The sequence below is a fragment of the Nannospalax galili genome, unplaced genomic scaffold (assembly GCF_000622305.1).
Source record: "Nannospalax galili isolate Female #2095 unplaced genomic scaffold, S.galili_v1.0 scaffold819, whole genome shotgun sequence".
NCBI lineage: Eukaryota > Metazoa > Chordata > Mammalia > Rodentia > Spalacidae > Nannospalax > Nannospalax galili.
The window spans coordinates 1,213,551-1,218,896 of NW_008343717.1; positions in this window are offsets into that span (position 1 = coordinate 1,213,551).

Consider the following 5,346-nt stretch of genomic DNA (forward strand, 5'->3'; position numbering starts at 1 on the left):
AATGCTTCTTCTAATCATGTGGTTATTAAATAAAGAAAAAATGTAAAAAAAATAAAAAAGATCTTGTCTCTAAAAACAACAAGGGTTTGGAGAAATGGCTCAGCAGTTAAGAGCATTGACTGCTCTTGCAGAGGACCTGGGTTCATATCGCAGCACCCACATGGTGGCTAACAGCCATCCATAACTCCAGCGCCAATAGATCCAATGCCCTCTTCTGACCTCTGCACACATTGCAGGACACCAGTGCCCTTACATACATGCAGGCAATACACTCATCTGCATAAAACAAAAATTAAAAACAACAAAAACGATACAAGACCAGCTTGTGGAACACACTTGGAAAGCCCAAGACTCAGAAGACTGAGGAAAAAAGATCACAAGTTCAAGGCCAATCTGCACTGCATGATGAGACTGTTTCAAAAAATAAATTTATTAAATATATAAATAATAAATGATAAATTTCTTCTTTAAGGTTACTGGATGTAGCATACAGTCGTTTTATATGCTTTTCATACACCAAGTAGTTCCAGAGTTTCATCAAGCTATGCCTTTGTCCTTTAGGCACTAGATGTGAATTTGGAAAATATCAAGTTGAAAAAGAATAACATGTAGCCAGGCATGAGGCAGGGGACAGTGGCTCATTCTCTGGCAGCTGTGCCCAAAGCCTTTCTTACATACAGGAAGGGCAAGGCTCCAGAGAGGCCAAAATGCCTGGCACTTCTTTCCCTGCCTTTTCCTCCACTAGATGAATCAAAATGTAACCTAACTATGGCTAGTAACTACAAAATGATAGGCGAGTTCTTTTGCTAAATATCTTTTACTAGAGAGAGAGCTAGACAGAGACAAAGGCAGAGAGTCAAGTATAAGGAGCCATTACTTGTCATGCCACCACTTTAACTCCACCCAGTTTCTGAGTTTGACGATGACTTTAAGAGGATGTGCTCCTGCAACCTGCTGAAACCATCTTGAGACTATGAATGCACACATCCCTGACATGATGGGGATGGCAGAGCTCACAGACTGAGGTGAATTGGTTCCTGTGTCATAACATCCAAAGCTAATCACAAACCTGAGTACACCAACCTCTGGCTTTCTTATTGCATGAAAAGATAATCAGCACATAGTATTTGTGTATGTTACCATCAGATCTTCTGTTGTTTGTAGTCCAGGGCATCCTAGCAACTAGCCCTACATGTTCAAGGGTCTCAGTTACACACTTTAATACAAAAGAGGCAAATTTACTTTCTTCTGAAAAAGGATTGCCAAAAGTGTCTAACAAATACAATAATTTAATGTATCTGACTATTATAATGAAAATGCATATTTGACAGATGAAATTGAAGCATATAACCTGAAGTATCTCTCGTGTGCATGAAATGGAAGATTAATGGTTCTAGGAAAGATCCTAACTAAAATGCAACAAATGAATAGACTCTGCTTTTGACCCTCCTCTGGAATAAAAAAAAAAAAAACAACAACAACAAAAAAAATAGTGTGCCAGATCAGATTAAGATGTATTAGGATGTACAAACCTGTCCCCGGCACCTCAGCTTGAGACTTAAGGCCAATTTGTTTTTTGGTTTGTTCTTAAATTTTTCCGGAGGCAATTCACTGCAGAAATGAATGGTACAGATTTTCTATAATAATGCCTTAGAGAACAGCAAATGAAAGTGTTAAACCAGAAATAGAATGAAGGAAGATTCAGAAAGCCCTTTCCTATGCCTATATCTTGGCGGGAACTGCCTATGTTTTCTTCTAACAGTTTCAGAGTTTCAGGTTTCATACTGAGGCCTTTGATCCACTTGGAATCAGATGCTCAAGCATCAAGGTCAACAATTAATAAGTGCAACCTCATTAAGCCACAAAGCTTTTGTACAGAAAAAAAAATGAACAGGAAACCCACTGAGTGGGAGAAAATCTTTACCAGCTACACATCTGACAGGAGGTTAATATCCAGAATATACAAAGAACTCAAAAAAAAAAAACAAAGAAACAAGAAAATAACTGACCCAATAAAAAGATGGCCTACAGACCTGAACAGAGAGTTCTCAAATGAAGAAATAAAAATAGCTAAGAAATACCTTAAAAATTGCCCAACATCCTTAGTAATTAGAGAAATGCAGATAGAAACCACATTAAGATCTTAACTAAGATCAAGAGAACAAAAGACACCAAGTGCTGGTTAAAATGTGGAGAAAGGGGAACGCTCATTCACTGCTGGTGGGAATGCAAATTTGTGCAACCGCTGTGGAAAGCAGTGTGGAGAACTCTCAAAAGCCTAAAAATGAACCTAACATAGGATCCAGTTATACCACTCCTTGGCATATACCCAAAGGACTCATCATACTGTAGAGATACCTGTACACCCATGTTTGTTGCTGCTCTCTTCTTAACAGCTAAGAAATGGAAACAACCTAAATGTCCCTCAAATGACAAATGAATAATGAAAATGTGGTACATTTACACAATGGAATTCTACTCAGCAGTAAGAAAAGATGAAATTATAAAATTTTCAGATAAATGGATGGAACTAGAGACTGTATGCTAAGTGAAGTAACACAAATGCATGTGACCTATGTTCTCCTTCATTTGCTGATTGTAGCACCAATCCCTTATATTTGAGTATATTTCTTGATATAACATCAGGATCCAAGAAAATGGAAAGAAAAAATTGAGGTAAAGGAAAAGAAAGAACCTAAAAGAGAGGGATACTAGGGAACAGATGTTACCAGGGGGGAGGTGGGGAAAGTGGGAGTATTCAACTGGGAGTGGAGCAGGGAAGGATATGCAGGGGGTCACAGCAGGGGAAGAGGTAATTCAGGAGAGGGAGGATGGTGGAAGGTGGGTGTTATTGGAGGGAGAGAGGAGATAATGGGGTCACTTGGACTGGGGAGAGAAGAGGGAGGTTAGATGGGGGAGAGAATAAAGATGAATGAATCTTGGGGGATGTATTAGTCACTTTTCTGTTGCTGTGATAGAAATACTTTATAGAAGAAAGAGTTTATTTGAATTTACAGTTCCAGGGGAATTATAGTCCATCATGGCAGGGAGGCATGGTGGCTGGATGTGGCTGGAGCAGGAGCAGCAGAAGCTAAGCTCTCACATCATCACACAGGCACAGGAAGCAAGAGAACAACAGGAGGTCCTCCAAGGCTTAAGAACTCTCTAAGCCCACCCCCAGTGACATGCTTCCTCCAGGATAGCCACACCTTCTAAAACCTCCCAAAACAGCGCCACCATCTGGGGACAAAATGTCCAAATACTTGGAGTCTATGGGGGACATTTTCATTCAAACCATGACAGGGGACTAGGGAAGTCAGAGAGATGTGTTGCCTTTGAAACCTCCTGAGAAATGAGAAATGCATATATGGTGCCTAAACATTAGTGCACATGTATACCTGGGGGCTGTATGGCAAGGAACACAGTGCCAGACAAGAGAGACCTCCTTTCCAGTGGTTGGCCAGAGTGTCGAAGAGACTCCCAAAATAACACAGACTATTGCCAGAGCTCTTGGTTATCTCCTAGAGTGGGAAGATAAGACCCTATTGCTGAAGACAGGACATACTTAGTACACAGGACTTGGGGTAATGGAGCAGGAACTGACATGGAAGTCTTCCACCTGAAATTTATCTCTTATAGTTCTGGAGGATACTACGTAAGCTGCTAAGGGAGAAAATCAATCAGTGGTCCAACCCAGTTCTAAAGCCTAATAACCATAATGACTAGCAGAGCAAACTACCTCTATTGGTGCAGTAGTGGCACTAGTATCTGGGGGGCTAATCAACAGTTGTCTAATTGGTTTTAAAGCTCTCTCAATGAAAGTGAACTCACAGGTGGCACTGTAAATACAGCCAAATACACATGGCAGGAAAGGTCATAGATCCTAGAGAAAACCCTACCTCTATCATATCTCTGGATAAGAGAATTTTCTGACCATATGCTAAATACAGATCCTCATATTTACAGACAAGTAGCCCATTCACCACTCATCAAAGAAGCTTCTTTTTACAACAGATGGAGGCTACTACAGAATTCCACAACTATTCAGACACAGAGAATATATGTCTGAGGGATGTCCAGTCCTAGGTAATGTATCTACAGTTGAACTTCTACACCTGAAACTCATGGAACATAGAGGAAAGGGGAGGTAGAGAGAAAACTACTGCACCCCTTAACTCTTACCAGTGAAACGTCCTTATACAATAGTTGTGGCACAAAAAAAAAAGGCCACAATTGGCCAATTTTTAAAGAATAAGAAAGAGACTATAGAGCGTGTGTCCCCAGATAGGACTCCTACTTCAAACCTCTCCTAGCTATGACTCAAGGACCATTGCAGAAGAGGGGTTTGGAAAGACTGTAAGAGCCAGAGGTGGCCCATGAGCATAAGGAAGCAGAGGCTTTCAGGTCACTGGATGCTTGCACATGTGAATTTGTGGCAATAGTGGCATTGAGCACAGGACACATGCCAACTCAGAAAAGGGCCCAGATTGGAGCCATGGAAATGGGTGGCAGGCCAACTCTAGTCTAGGAACTACTGGAGACTGATTACTACTGGATGAGGCAAAGTAGGCCTTACCAATGATCTCTAGATAGGCTAACTAGACTCCAGTGGATGAATTTTCACCAAGGACGTCTGGGTGCAAATGCCTGACTAGATAGAACTAACATGTATGGTGGAATACATGAGGTCTGGTTGGGGGTTGTGGGGGTCATGAATGGGGAAAGGGGTCTAACTTTGATTAAGAGCTATTGGATGAAATGTACAAAAGCTCATTAAAATTGTCTTTAATTCAAAACTGAAAAAAGTTAATTAGAAAACAAAAAACATGAAGAAATAATTCAAGTCGGTGCACATAATAAGATCCAGCCCTTGCCTTTGATAGGTTCATGTTGGTAAACAATACATAAAACCAAGGTCTCCTTTGAATTTCCACACTGTTAGATATACAAGAATTGTAGGTATCTGCAGTTTCCAAGGGCACCTAAGAACATTGCTTTTTCTTCCTAAAAAATCACTTCTTACAACTTACAGAATTACTAAGGCTGCTACAGGAAAAAATTGGTATCATCAATGCTATCGATACTATCACCTCAAAAAATCAACAAAGGGTTTTCATGAAAGAAGTTAGCTTTTCCTTTTCCTTTTTTTTTCCTTTGATGTTAAAGATCTGTACTTAACTCAAATACATTCTTGTGACTTAAGTAAACGATTTGTAACGAGACCAGTCTCCTTTTGATGCTATGTAAAGCAAAATCCCGTAAATGTGCTGTCAGATGACAAATAGACTTCTCTTGCTTTCTTTCAACACATCAAAAGCCAGCTGTCAGATCCATTTGGCAAATATT